This window comes from Schistocerca piceifrons, chromosome 1 (assembly GCF_021461385.2).
Source record: "Schistocerca piceifrons isolate TAMUIC-IGC-003096 chromosome 1, iqSchPice1.1, whole genome shotgun sequence".
NCBI lineage: Eukaryota > Metazoa > Arthropoda > Insecta > Orthoptera > Acrididae > Schistocerca > Schistocerca piceifrons.
In genome coordinates, this window is record NC_060138.1 from 59,061,985 (window position 1) to 59,078,223 (window position 16,239).

The 16,239-nt window shown below is 42.3% G+C and overlaps 1 pseudogene; it reads right to left on the minus strand.

Moving 5' to 3' along the window:
* Positions 1 to 9,906: 9,906 nt before the first annotated feature.
* Positions 9,907 to 10,023, minus strand: LOC124727271 (annotated as a pseudogene).
* Positions 10,024 to 16,239: the final 6,216 nt, after the last annotated feature.

Sequence of the window (16,239 nt, forward strand, 5' to 3'; positions counted from 1 at the left end):
GGATACATGCATCCACCCTCCGTCGCATGGAATCCCTGATGCGCTGATGCAGCCCTGGAGAATGGCGTATTGTATCACAGCCGTCCACAATACGAGCACGAAGAGTCTCTACATTTGGTACCGGGGTTGTGTAGACAAGAGTTTTCATATGCCCCCATAAATGAAAATCGAGAGGGTTGAGGTCAGGAGAGCGTGGAGGCCATGGAATTGGTCCGCCTCTACCAATCCATTGGTCACCGAATCTGTTGTTGAGAAGCGTACGAACACTTCCACTGAAATGTGCAGGAGCTCCATCGTGCATGAACCACATGTTTTGTCGTACTTGTAAAGGGACATGTTCTAGCAGCACAGGTAGAGTACCCCGTATGATATCATGATAACGTGCTCCATTGAGTGTAGGTGGAAGAACATGGGGCCCAATCAAGACATCACCAACAATGCCTGCCCAAACGTTCACAGAGCAATGAGTCGCATGTCAACACAAGCACCGAAGTCAACATTACCTTCCTTCAACTGGGCCAACTGGCGGTGAATCGAGGAAGTACAGTACATACTGACGAAATTAAAATGAGCTTTAACATGGAAATTAAGCGTTTCCGGACACATGTCCACATAATATCTTTTCTTTATTTGTGTTTGAGGAATGTTTCCTGAAAGTTTGGCCGTACCTTTTTGTAACACCCTGTATATACGTAAGTGATTAACATTGCAAGACAAGAGGTTAATGTAAGTGCGAGACGGCCAATGAAAAAGTGAAATGCTGGTACATTATAACCGGTGTAACTGTCAGAATGTTGAATGCGAGCAAGGTGACGTGAATGTATTTTGCTGTACAGGTGACGGATGTTAGTTTGTTAGACGGAGTTCCATGTCTCTTGCACTTCGTCGGTTAGTACGGGTTATGTTGATGCTGTTTGTGGACGACGCTGGGGATATTGTCTGAAAACGTCCCGTATGTCCTCGACTGGAGACAAATCTGGTGATCGAGCAGGCCGAGGTAACATGTCGACAGTCTGTAGATCACGCCGGATTGCAACAGCTGTATGCGGGAGAGCATTGTGCTGTTGGGAAACACCCCCTGGAATGCTCTTAATGAATGGCAGCACAACAAATGGTTCAAATAGTTCTGAGCACTATGGGACTTAACATATGAGGTGATCAGTCCCCTAGAACGTAGAACTACTTAAACCTAACTAACCTAAGGGCATCACACACATCTATGCCCGAGGCAGGATTCGAAACTGCGACCGTAGCAGTCGCTCGGTTCCAGACTGAAGCGCCTAGAACCACTCGGTCACAACGGCCGGCGCGGCACAACAAGTCTAATCACCAGACTGATGTACAAATTTATAGTCCAGGGGCGTGGGATATCCACCAGAGTGCTCCTGCTGCCGCACGAACTCGCACCTCAGACCACAACTGCTGGTGTAGGTCCAGTCTGTGTAGTACGTAGACAAGTTGATTGCAGGCCGTCAGCTGGCGTCCTTCTAACAAACGGCCATCACTGATAGCGAGGCAGAACCAGCTTTCATCGGTAAACACAACAGACCTCCGCCCTGCCCTCCAATGAGCTCCCGCTTGACGCCACTGAAGTCGCACATGGCTGCGTTTTGGGATCAGTGGAATGCACGCTACAGCGTTTCTGGCTCCAAACTGTCTTTGAAGTAACCTATTTGTAACAGTTATTTGTATCACTGTGGTGCCAAATGCAGTGCGATGCGCCAGAGCCATACTCCGAACACGATGGTCTTCCGTCTCGGTAGTGTAACGTGACCAACTAGAGCCCGGTCTTCTTGCGACCGTACATTCTCGCAATCACTGCTGCTAGCAGATATGTACAGAGTCTATATTCCTGTCAAGTCTTTGTGCAATACAACAGAAGTAACATTCAGCTTCTCGTAGCTCTATTATACGACCTAGCTCAAATTCAGTGAAGTGACGATAATGGCGACTTTGTCACCTTAAAGATATTTATTTATTTATTTATTTATTTACATTGAAAGGGTACAGTACTGCCCGACACTGAAAATAGATACAACATACTTCATTATTTTTGTCAGAACAACACATTTTTTTTTTTTGTAAAATAACTCAATTTCAATTAATACAGCGAAGCCGGATACCAGTGAGGGAAAGAATGACAATTTATTTATTTAATTGATCACATGTGCACTCCCACAAAATAAATCCCTACATCCAGTTTGGTGAGATCTGTGAAATGAATGAATGTATGGTCGTCTGCTAACCGCAGATAGTGAATGTGAATATATATTCATTTTTGAGACGATCCTTTGGCCACCTTTGGTGGGACCAAAGAGATGAAATTTACCTGAGCTGTGAGCGCCTGAAATGTGGCTGACCAATACGGTAGCAAGGTGCTGCCCACTTGGGCAGAGGTGCGAGAGGACCTGAAGAACGGCCATGTTTCAGCACTCTGCCACTGGACCTTGTGCTGTTAAGACCTGTCTTAGGTGTGCTCCGTAAAGACAAAAGAGTGGAGACATGGTATGCATGTGGAATACTTAAGAGTAGTTTGAAATAATAATTTCTCTATTTCAGGAACTTTTGAGGGGGGCGGGTCAGAATTAAATGTCCAGCAGGTAATATTCATGGGATCGTAGTAATCTTCGGAAGTGACCAACGACCACAATGAAACCACGTGTAGCAATAAGTTGAAATACTTCCGTGTGCTTACGTTAAGCTGAATTACTAGCGTGTGTACTATAAGTTGAAATATTTCAGAAATAGCGTGTGCAGGACTTGAAATTAGAGGCGAGTACTTCCACGTGGAGAGTACTGTGTGAGTCTCAATCTTTGTATGAGACAAAGGATAAAGAGAAGTACTCGTCCATGGTATTAGTTGAGGACTCGTGTGTGATGAATATGTTCTTAATATTAATTTGCGTGATATGTTTCCGTGTAACGCTGGATTCAAACTATAACACTCTGAGAGAGAAGCAAGGTGGGTCAGCCGTCTATCCAGCAACGCCACTTGGATTGCATTGCACAGGAAGACGTGCATATATCTCCAGAGTTCATAGTAGGAAAGTAGAATTACGAAGTGGGGCAGTGTCGTGTGAAACTGGGATAAATATGAATTGAAGAGGGAAAGCTGAAAGTGATAATGTTGTGACTATTCCCTGTGTTGTATTTCATGTTGTAGTGTGGTGTATGTCATGTAATTTGAGTATGTGTGGTTTGCATGGGGGAGTAGCAAGGTAGTCTCAGAGGTAGTGGGTTATGCGTGTTCCTTTTGTACCGCTCGGTCTGGAGGAAAGTTTCGTGATGATGGTTGTGAGAGTCGAAGTGTGAGATATAGCAAAAGATCCGCCATCCTAGCCAGAAAGTGCACTGTAGCGTTAAATAATTACGAGACCATAAAGTAGAGAATCGCCAATGTAAAGTCATGCCCACTGGGCGGAATTTCTCATGTGTTATTGTTGTAGGTTATAGAATTTGTGTGTTTAGGTTATAGAATTTATCGGAATAAATAAGACAGTGAAAAGAAAAAGATTGGTGGCCTTTTCCTTCGAATTGTATGTTGTCATGATATCCAGAATTTATAATGTGTGCGCCACTCATATTCAGTGCGATGGCCAGGTGTTGATAAAAGCCGTTAAATAAAAAAAGGAAATGTGGTATTGCCAGTGCGTAGTGAACAGTCAGAGTTCTGTAAATTACTGATAGTCAGGTCTGCGTTTCCGTTGCGTATTATTCATATAGGAGGATAATTTGTAACTTAATTGTGAGTACGAGAGTTCATGTCACTCGATAAATAAGAATGAATCCACTCGCTTGGCAGACCACTCATCTTGCAGGCCTGACTGCTTGATGCCACAGAATGAGCAAGGCTTGTGGGTGCCTCTCAACATGTCAAGTTCCGTAGGACCAAATTGAGGAGCAAATCTCCAAGGTCATGGAACGTGTCAGTACATGAGCTTACAACATAAAAGTAATAACAGATAAAATAAATGTTCATGAACATGAAAGAAAATCAGTCCATAAGTTTAAGCAAACACTATCAGCAATGCAATGAGAATCAGCTTAATTTTTCAAGGAACTTCTCAACAGAATAGAAGGAGTGACCCATGAGGAAACTCTTCAGTTTCGATTTGAAAGCGCGTGGATTACTGCTAAGATTTTTGAATTCGAGTGGCAGTTTATTGAAAATGGATGTAGCAGTATACCGCACACCTTTTTGCACAAGACTTAAGGAAGTCCGATCCTAATAGAGGTTTGATTTCTGCCGAGTATTAACCGACTGAAAGCTGCTTTTTGTTGGAAATAAACTAATATTGGTAACATGAAACGACATTAGGGAATATACATATTGAGAGGCCAATGTCAAAATACCCAGACTCGTGAACAGAGGTCGACAAGAGGTTCGTGACCTCACACCACTTATTGCCCGAACCGCCTTTTTCTGAGCCAAAATTATCCTTCTAGAATGGGAAGAGTTACCCCAAAACATAATACCATACGACATAAGTGCATGAAAGTAAGCAAAGTAGACTAACGTACGTGTCGAACTATCACTCACTTTCGATACCGTTCGAATAGTGAGAATTGCAGTATTAAGTCTTTGAACAAGATCCTGAACGTGGGCTTTCCACGACAGCTTACTATCTATCTGAACACCTAGGAATTTGAGTTGTTCAGTTTCACTAATCATATGCCCGTTCTGCGAGATTAAAACGTCAGGTTTTGTTAAATTGTGTGTTAGAAACTGTAAAAACTGAGTCTTACTGTGATTTAACGTTAGTTTATTTTCTACAAACCATGAACTGATGTCATGTACTACACTACTTGAAACCGAATCAATGTTGCACACAACATCCTTTACTACCAAGCTAGTGTCATCAGCAAACAGAAATATTTTACAGTTACCCATAATACTAGAGGGCCTATCATTTATATAAATAAGGAACAGGAGTGGCCCCAACACTGATCCCTGGGGCATCCCCCACTTGACAGTACCCCACTCATATCCCACATCACAGCCGTTATCAACATTGTGAATAATGATCTTTTGCTGCCTGTTGCTAAAGTAAGAGGTGAACCAATTGTGAGCTACTCCCCTTATTCCGTAATGGTCCAACTTCCGGAGCAATATTGTGAGATCAACACAGTCAAATGCCTTTGTTAAGTCAAAGAATACGCCAAGCGTTCGAAACTTTTTGTTTAGTCCCTCCAGCACCTCACAGAGAAAAGAGAATATAGCATTTTCAGTTGTCAAACGACTTCTAAAGCCACACTGTACATTTGATAGCAAATCGTGTGATATAAAATGATCAATTAAGCTTACATACACAGCCTTTTCGATAACTTTTGCAAACACTGATGGCATAGAAATAGGTCTAAAATTATCTACATTATCCATTTCTCCCTTTTTAAAAAGCGGCTTTACTACTGAGTACTTTAATCGCTCAGGAAACTGACCATTCCTAAAGGAAAAATTACAAATATGGATAAATACAGGGCTAACATGTGCCGCACAGTACTTTAATATTCTACTAGACACTTCATCATAACCATGAGAGTCCTTAGTCTTCAGTGATTTAATTATTGACTCAATCTTCCTCTTGTCTGTATCACAGAGGAGTATATCAGACGTCAATCTCGGAAAGGCATTTGCTAAGAAATCTATATTATTTCCTGTAGAAACTAAATTTTTATTTAATTCACCAGCAATGCTCAGAAAATGGTTGTTAAATACTGTACACATATCTGATTTATCAGTAACGGATATATTATTACTGCGAACTGACTGTATATCACAACCTTGTGCTGCTAACCAGACACTTCCTTCACAACTGACCATATGGCTTTAATTATATCCTGTGAATTAGCTATTCTATTTGCATACCACATACTTTTTGCCTTGCTAATAACGTTTTTAAGCACCTTACAATACTGTTTGTAATGGGCTACTATAGCTTGATTGTGACTACTTCTAACATTTTGATATAATTCCCACATTGTTCTACATGATATCCTTATCCCACTAGTCAGCCAACCGGGCTGTCCATTACTGCTAGTACCCCGTTTAGAATGTTCTAATGGAAAGCAACTCTCAATGAGCATAAGAAATGTGTTAGGGAAAGCATTGCATTTATCATCTAAATTATCGACACTATAAACATCTTGCCACTCTTGTTCCTTGACAAGTTTTGAAAAACTCTCTATTGCTGTTGGATTAACTTTCCTACGTAGTTTGTAATTAAATACGACATTGATTTGAGTACAAAAACCTTTTGGTGTTAAAATTTGTGCATCATGGTCTGAAAGGCCATTCACCCTTTTACTAACAGAATGCCCACCTAGTAATGAAGAATGAATAAAAATACTGTCTATGACTGTGCTACTGTTCCCCTACACCCTAGTTGGAAAATACACAGTTTGCATCAGATCATATGAATTTAGGACATCTACCAACATCCTTTTTCTTGCACAATCATGTACTAAATTAATATTGATGCCGCCACATATAACTACTTTCTAGTACTTCCTACAAAGTGAATCAAGAACCCTCTCTAGCTTAAGCAAAAATGCTTTGAAGTCGGAGTTAGGGGACCTATAAACAACAGCAATTAGAAGTTTAGTTTCACTAAATTCAACTAATGCTGCACAACTTTCAAATATTTGTTTAGTGCAGTGTCGTGATACATCTATGGACGTACAGAGCCACTCCCCCACCCCGCAAGGATCTCCTTGAGAAACAGCCAGCTAATCTGTAGCCTGGTAAAGGAAGCCTCTGAATTATCAAATTATTTAAGTGGTGCTCTGATATACCAATAATTTCAGAGTTAACATCTATTAGCAGTTCACTAACTTTATCTCTAATACCTCTTATATTTTGATGAAATATGCTAATTCCTTCTCTACTTGGAAACATTACATCCTCTGTAGGTGAGCCCTTAGCTAGAGGCGCTTCCTTTAAGCAGGTATACCTATCAGCTGACTTCAGTCTAAAAAAGGTGCAGCTCTAACACCAACTGCTACAGGAATTTTTCCATGAGTGATACCACTACCACCACCACCACCCACTACACTGTCACCTATAAGCTTAGCCAGCCTCCCCTTCCCATACCTATTGAGGCGCAGGCCATGCCTAGTGAAACCCTATCTACTGATAGATACTCTTCTACATCTACATCTACATTTATACTCCGCAAGCCACCCAACGGTGTGTGGTGGAGGGCACTTTACGTGCCACTGTCATTACCTCCCTTTCCTGTTCCAGTCGCGTATGGTTCGCGGGAAGAACGACTGTCTGAAAGCCTCCGTGCACGCTGTAATCTCTCTAATTTTACATTCGTGATCTCCTCGGGAGGTATAAGTAGGGGTAAGCAATATATTCGATACCTCATCCAGAAACGCACCCTCTCGAAACCTGGCGAGCAAGCTACACCGCGATGCAGAGCGCCTCTCTTGCAGAGTCTGCCACTTGAGTTTGTTAAACATCTCCGTAACGCTATCACGGTTACCAAATAACCCTGTGACGAAACGCGCCGCTCTTCTTTGGATCTTCTCTATCTCCTCCGTCAACCCGATCTGGTACGGATCCTACACTGATGAGCAATACTCAAGTATAGGTCGAACGAGTGTTTTGTAAGCCACCTCCTTTGTTGATGGACTACATTTTCTAAGGACTCTCCCAATGAATCTCAACCTTACCAACAATTAATTTTATATGATCATTGCACTTCAAATCGTTCCGCACGCATACTCCCAGATATTTTACAGAAGTAACTGTTACCAGTGTCTGTTCCGCTACCATATAATCATACAATAAAGGATCCTTCTTTCTATGTATTCGCAGTACATTACATTTGTCTATGTTAAGGGTCAGTTGCCACTCCCTGCACCAAGTGCCTATCCGCTACAGATCTCCTGCATCTCGCTACAATTTTCTAGTTCCGCAACTTCTCTGTATACTACAGCATCATCCGCGAAAAGCCGCATGGAACTTCCGACACTATCTACTAGGTCATTTATATATATTGTGAAAAGCAATGGTCCCATAACACTCCCCTGTGGCAAGCCAGAGGTTACTTTAACGTCTGTAGACGTCTCTCTATTGAGAACAACATGCTGTGTTCTGTTTGCTAAAAACTCTTCAATCCAGCCACACAGCTAGTCTGATAGTCCGTAGGCTCTTACTTTGTTTATCAGGCGACAGTGCGGAACTGTATCGAACGCCTTCCGGAAGTCAAGAAAAATAGCATCTACCTGGGAGCCTGTATCTAATATTTTCTGGGTCTCATGAACAAATAAAGCGAGTTGGGTCTCACACGATCGCTGTTTCCGGAATCCACGTTGATTCCTACATAGTAGATTCTGGGTTTCCAAAAACGACATGATACTCGAGCAAAAACATATTGTAAAATTCTACAACAGATTGACGTCAGAGATATAGGTCTATAGTTTTGCGCATCTGCTGGACGACCCTTCTTGAAGACTGGGACTACCTGTCCTCTTTTCCAATCATTTGGAACCTTCCGTTCGTCTAGAGACTTGCGTTACACGGCTGTTAGAAGGGGGGCAAGTTCTTCCGCGTACTCTGTGTACAATCGAATCGGTACCCCTTCAGGTCCTGTGGACTTTCCTCTGTTGAGTGATTCCAGTTGCTTTTCTATTCCTTGGACACTTATTTCGATGTTAGCCATTTTTTCGTTTGTGTGAGGATTTAGAGAAGGAACTGCAGTGCGGTCTTCCTCTGTGAAACAGCTTTGGAAAAAGGTGTTTAGTACTTCAGCTTCACGCGTGTCATCCTCTGTTTCAATGCCATCATCATCCTGGAGTGTCTGGATACGCTGTTTCGAGCCACTTGCTGATTTAACGTAAGACCAGATCTTCCTAGGATTTTCTGTCAAGTCGGTACATAGAATTTTACTTTCGAATTCACTGAACGCTTCACGCATTGTCCTCCTTACGCTAACTTTGACATCGTTTAGCTTCTGATACTCTTGCCTAACATAAACTCCCCACGTCAAGTGCCAGAGGTACCGACCGTTCACGACCGTCACAGACTATATTGAATGCAAATATGATTTGCATCTTCACAGCGGCACCCTTACGCGACTGCCGCGAAATTTCAATAGACATCATCTTTCCGATCTAGAAACACTGTCTCTTAGGAAGTCATTAAAGGAATTTTTTCTGCTTGTTTAGAGAGATACATTTTGCATTTATGTGTGCTGGACTGCATCTTACAGTATTCCGTCTGACTATAAGGGCCCTGTGGTCGTGAATTCCTATACCCGTCATGGGGCTCAATTTTCTACGGGCTGTTTGTCGCTAAGAGGTCTACCTTTTTTTGGGCTCCTGAACCACGCACTCAGTGAGGGCAGAGCTGTGCTGACACGAGTGTTTGCCCAGAAAGTGAGCCCGGCGGTGTTTGTGGCACAGCTAGTGACGCTCTCACATCATCCGGTTCATCGCGAGTCGGAGGAAGGCAGCCTCCAGCACTGCTTTGGTAGACTGCGTGTTGCAGTATTCGTTCTGACTACAAGGTCCCTGTGGACGCTAATTCATGTACCTGTCAAGAGTCTCTGTTTCCATGTTTCAGAAATAAGCCGCGTTCAGCTGTACATGACTTTCACTGGTTCATGACCATTTCCGAGAAGTCAGATCACATTTTTAATTATGCATCTAGAGGCCTCGAAACGTAAAATTAACATTGTGATGCTAACAGCAGATAAGCACTCCGTCTTCAGCCCACAAGTGGCCCATCGAGACCACCCTAACGCCGTGTCATCCTCAGTTGAGAATGCGGATAGGAGGGGCATGTGGTCAGCACACCGCTCTCCCGATCGTTATGATGGTTTTCTTTGACCAGAGCCGCTACTATTCGGTCGAGTAGCTCCTAATTTGGCATCATGAGGCTGAGTGCACCCCGAAAAATGGCAACAGCACATGGCGGCTGGATGGTCACCCATCCAAGTGCAGGCCACGCCCGACAGCGCTTAACTTCGGTGATCTCACGGGAACCGGTGTATCCACTGCGGCAAGGCCGTTGCCAAGAAAAGCAGATACCTGTCCTAATTATCTGTGCTCTGTGACAAACAGCTGAAATACTCATACGTCAGCAGAGCATTTAAGACGAGATAGGGGATGGAGCGGGGTGCAGTCCTCTCAAAACAAAATACTGTTACTGACGTAAGGGTTTTCCTTTATACAGAAAATATGTTGGATGTCACGCGGATAAGTAATGCTTTGACAGCTTCTTAGTATTAACGGGCAACATTTCTGCCAAAGAGGTTACGCTGCGAGCGACTCTCAGTAGGAGTTTTGCTTGTGAGTGGAGTGCAGTCTTGAAGACAGAGCGGGAGAGAGAGAAAGGAAGAGTCGATTTGTATCTTGTCATTGAGTAAGATGTATTTGAGCAATACTATGTGCCGAAAATAATTTTCTTGTATAATTTTTCATTTATGGAGAGGTACTTTGTAAATTCATTCAGAAGACCTCAAACGGTACTATAATAGCGCATTTTTCGAGATACCCAAGCACAGAAATTAATTTAGTCAGAGATTCAGAATTGGAGATTTTTATGATACTGTTGCTATGTGTGAATTACTGATTTTTCTTCAAAGATGGATAGAATTGTAAAAAAGTAATCAGTGATAGTAATCAATGAAAAGTGAATTTTTAATATTTCAAGTGTTAAAATATTTTGTCTTAGTGATGTAAAGTTTTGTTAATAAAGTTATCTTATTGTTTCTCCCTCAATCAGCATTCGTCCCTGTATTTCAAGTTTCATGTATATGATTTGCCTTTTCCGAGGTTCTCAGTAACAGAACTGTTATTCAGAATGATCACTGCAGTAAGTGAGATTTATTAACACAGACGTTTTACAGATGTCTCAATAGTTTAAAGCGCGCATTGCAAATCATATTGGTAGTAGTTTGAATTATTATTTCTTAACTAGTGAAGCAGCAGTAGCTGCAGTAGTTTGGAGATAGCAGCAGCACAACATTTATTCACTCTGCATACAGGTAGCCTATTTATAATTTATGTATGATACAATTAACATACCTTACAGACAGGGTGTTTTTGATAGTTATTTATATTTCATATTGTTCTGACAGTTGGATTTGCTTGTTTTATCGCTAACAGTTTTCCTAAATGTAACAGAACAGACAGTTTAATGTTACATTTCTGATTAAATTTTGCTTTTCTGATTACTTTTCAAGAATTAGAAGATTGCTGACTAACTGAAGTACGAGCTTAACTGTTTCTCTAATCACGAGTCTAACTTCACTTCACCACATAGACAAAATACCACTAAACATAACCATCCATTATCATACAACTAAAACCAATTAGCCACATTCACCGGCAACAAGCGGGGTGCCATAGTTATACTTACCAGCTAAAAAGTGACATGTTAAAAGCGCGTTTACCGACAATGGAAAGAGGAAAATAAGGAAACAAGGAAAGGTGAAAGGCGCAGCTAGTAACATTGAAAGCCCACGATTAAAAAAACTAACTCACCTCATACTAAGAAGTAGGGCACAGCGACCCTCCAACCCCCTCGCCCTGCAGAGCCATACTGCTAGTCAATGTGTTCATATGCACATGTGTCACAAACGGCACTAGCGCTATGGTACTCAAGGCGGGGAAGGCTACTTCGCGGGCATGACTGAGGCCCCCGTCTCACAGAATAATCATATAAACTAATATACTTTAGTTTAAAAATGGTGAAAACCAAATAGGCTACTTGCCAGAGCATTTAACAACAAGCCCAGAATTAGTAACCAAGCAGTCAAACAACTATGTTATTATGTTTCACAAGTTTCGACATGGTTGTGAATGGAACAGTGACCCAAGACGTAGAATAAATTTCCGGTATTTCACGTTTATGGTCACAAACTTACAGGTCCTCAGAGTATAGGTTTCGGTCACCAATGACCATCTTCAGATATGTTCTATAAAAGCATGCCCTAATATACGGGGGCTACAGTGTTTAGCTTCTGACGATGTCACTGTGGCTTGGGTATTAATATACAACAGATCTGAAGATGACCATTGTTGACCGAAACCGGTAGCCTGAGGACCTACAAGTTTGTGACCATAGACGTGAAATACAAGAAAGTTATATCAATATTTCCTTCAAGGGTACTCAAAGTTCGACAGTCAGTTAATATGTCAGAAGTCCACCTGAATATTAAGGGTGTGTTCAGGGTGTAAGTTTAGACTCTGCGTAATTTCAGTCTCTTCCAGAATGAGCACACTCACAAGGAATAGGCCCTGCACAAAGTGCCTGTTTGAGGGTTATTGACAATCACTTCCGGGTATGAAGTGAGTTTTGTTGACCATAGACTTTCTGATTATGCTCTTTTCATTGTGTGTAAGCACGCTTCTAAGATGTCAGTTTTTCACGTGATCAGCTTGAAATATGAGATCCTACTTGTTGCGGGAAACTTATTTTGAGAAGGTTGACTCCCCATTCTTCCTGTATAAGAGCTTAAATGTCTTACTGAAGTGTGAGCATTTCATATTTGTTATCATAGAGCGTGGATTATTAGGATAGATATCTGTTTTCTTATCACAATGTAGATTGCAAGTTTCCTACCTTGTAGATTTACACCTGAGTAAGTAGTTTGACATCACGAAATTGGTCGTTCTCCTGTAAAAGTTCATATTCTCTTCAAAGCGGTTTATTTCTGAACCGTTTTGTATGCGATTTTGGGAAGAAAAACTTGTTTCTTTCGAGAAATCGGTACGCAGCGATATCTCTGAAGTGCAATTCTGCTACGGCAGCTAGCGGCATATTAAGGATTTGTTGCACCTCGACACTGCTTCATAGCTCTACTGGAGACAGAAGTATAATCTTCTATCCCACATAAAAGAAGGTGTGCCGTGGCTTTGTGCTGTATGCATTCTATTATTGACATTCGCAAATAATCCGAAAGGCATTACCTTCTGAAGAAGGGTAGTAATTGGCCGAGACCGGCCAAGAATTTAAAGTTCTTATATGCAACTGTTGTGTTTATTTGATTAGGCCTATACTGAAACAAAGCATGGACTCCAGCTATCTTAATCGCTTTTTGATTATAAATACAATGGTAAAAACCATGCATCTATAGCTTTAATTAGCGTGCAAAGTATAGAAAGAGTGGCAATTTATGGTCAACTTAAACATTTGATTAAAGAAAAACAAAACAAAAATCTCTACAGACCGTACAGTCTACGCAGGCAAAGCAGAAGGCAGTAAGCTAGTACGAAATAAAGCAGATAGTTTCTCAGACACGTTACTTCCCTTAAGGTCAGCCTCGTGCGTATGAGAACTGATTCCCTCACAAAGAACCGCAACCGAACAAGCGGCGTGGCGGCGACACTAAGAGCGTTGACCTGCCACGACTGCAGAGACGTCGCGCTGCTGCTCGGCCGTAGCGCAGACTTCCTGGAGGAGAAGCGCGAGCAGGCAGCACTCCGAGAGGTGGTGAAGTGTTGCTTCATTAAGGCAGCGCGTCCGCTGGCTGTTTAGAGAAGAACTTCCTCAAGGGCTGCCGTTTACTTTGCAGCGCTGTACACACAGGAGTTTAAACTTGTTTCTGTAAAGCACCGGTCGCTAACGAGATTTGGGGAAGCGAAGGTTTGTCGATAATTTGGCGTTGACTGTTGTAAGCGCTGCATAGGATAATAGGCTTCCTACTGGGGCAATAGCATGCGTTAAGTCGTGAAAGCACGAATCTGGTAAGGTAGGTCAAGAAACTGTAGTTTCTTTGTAATGGTTCGCACTGCGATATAGGGTGGAAATTCATGGACGCCTGTACACTAAACTCGTGTTCGGAAGGGAGATAGTAAAATTGCTATATGCTTTACGTAACTGTATAATCCTTAAGTTGGTGATGGTAGGTAATCTAAGATAATTCACTCTGGTGTGACGTACTACATTTGTCTATCTATGCAAGTTCTACATCTGATTCAGGCTGGGGAAAATGTAACTGCCCCGTGAAATATTTATTCACTATACGATGAACCATCCCAATTCCGTAATCTGTAGTCGCGGCCTCTGAGGTAAGTTAGGTTGCCACTATGTTAGGGTGGATGAAATATACTGGTGGGCAAAACTTAGGGACGAAAGGATCTTTCACATGATGTGTCACTGTCAATTAACACAACTTGATGAAACTTTGAGCATTCATAGACAAACCAGATACAGTATAGTACAAGAGATGACTGAAACAAATACGCAATGAGACGAATAGAAATGACATTTTTATTCGAAACAATAATTACACTGAAGACAGTGCGATTTATGATGGTACCTCTGACACTACAACAAGGTGTGTGATCAACGCGGACAGCAGTGGTAAGATGTCCTTGTGGTAGGGCCTTAACAAATACGCAATGAGACGAATAGAAATGACATTTTTATTCGAAACAATAATTACACTGAAGACAGTGCGATTTATGATGGTACCTCTGACACTACAACAAGGTGTGTGATCAACGCGGACAGCAGTGGTAAGATGTCCTTGTGGTAGGGCCTTCCTTTCTTCACCACTGCAGTTGGTAACTGCTGTCTGGTCGCTGGTGCATGTGATGATGATGTTTGGTTTCTAGGGCACTCAACTGTGCGGTCGTCAGCACCCGTACAAAGTCCCAGTTCTGACACATTCCAACTTTTGCACAATCCAATCTAGCCACTGCCACGAATGGTGATGATGATGATGAAATGACGAGGACAACACAAACACTCAGTGTCAGTGTAAAGAAAATCGTCAACCCGGCCGGGAATCGTACCCGGGACCCCATGATTCAGATGCAGCCACACTAGCCACTAGACCACGAGCGCCGGTCGGTGTGGCCGAGCGATTCTAGACGCTTCAGTCTGGAACCGCGCGACCTCTACGGTCGCAGGTTCGAATCCTGCCTCGGGCATTGATGTGTGTGATGTCCTTAGGTTGGTTAGGTTTAAGTAGTTCTAAGTTCTAGGGGATTGATGACCTCAGATGTTCTGTCCCATAATGCTGACAGCCATTTGAACCATTTTTTTAGACCACGAGCTGTTGCATGTGGGCGTGCCTGAGTACCTCTTGTTAACACACCCCACACGTTTGCGATGGGATTTAAACCAGAGGAACCGGCAGGTCAATCTATTTGCGGAAGTTAGTCTCCTTCCACGAACTTCTCATCACGCGTTGTTCGATGCGGTCGCGCATTGTCATCCGTAAAAATGAAGTCAGAGCCGACAGCATCACAGAAAAGACGCACATGCGAAAGCAGCTTAGTACCACAGTAACGTTGAGCTGTGAGTGTACCGTGTTCACAGATGAGGAGGTCAGTACGCCTATGTAGCACCATGCGACCCCACACAGTAACACCTGGACCTCCAAAACTATCATGCTGGATAATGTTCTTGGGTGCAATACGTGTCTCCATATCTCGCCCTTTGAGCGTACGTCCAGAATCACGAGTCGTAAGGAAACATCACCAGTCTGACCTCGTATCTTATGGAGAAAAAAACCACACTTGCAAGATACCAGTCCGAGCAATCGATCGCTCCAGTAAATTTGGGCCACACTTGCGACAGTAAGAAGTTACAACCTTCTGAAAGTGCAGGTTTTTAGCCTTCGCTGGCACCGCTTGTTTCTCACTCAGTACGCCTCACTGCCGCCGGAGCGCAAAGTACTGTACAGTGAAGTAACAACCACAGTCCTCGTATTCACAGGATGTTAAAGGAAAAGGAAGGGAAAGCGGAACGTGGTCACATTTGACCTACGTGTTTTGACATCTAGTTCCAAGTCACATGTTATTCTATCCGAAAAATGGTAAGTAAATAGGAATACGTTATATGTCAGCCCGACACAACCATACCATCAATATTAAATTAACAATATAGTGGTATTGATATTCTGCAGCTATATTCAACCGTCAAAAAGAAAAATTTATAAACCTAAGCATGTGAAAAATAGTTACGAAATAAAGCGAATGTTTTTCGATTTACAAATTAACCATGTCAAGGACGTTTGAAGAATACCGACTTTATAGCAATTATGCTTCGTTTTCACTATGCCGGCTTTAATAGCTAAAGAAAGTAAAGTGCAACACCGATGTTTATAATTTAATAGCGTCACGATTCTACATCTACATGAGTACACTGTAATTTGCACTTAAATAATTGCCAAAGGATTCATCGAACCACTTTCACATTGTTTCTCAACCACTCCACTCTCGAAAAACACGTGGGTAAAAACGAATAATTAAATCTCTCCGTGCGAGTTCTGA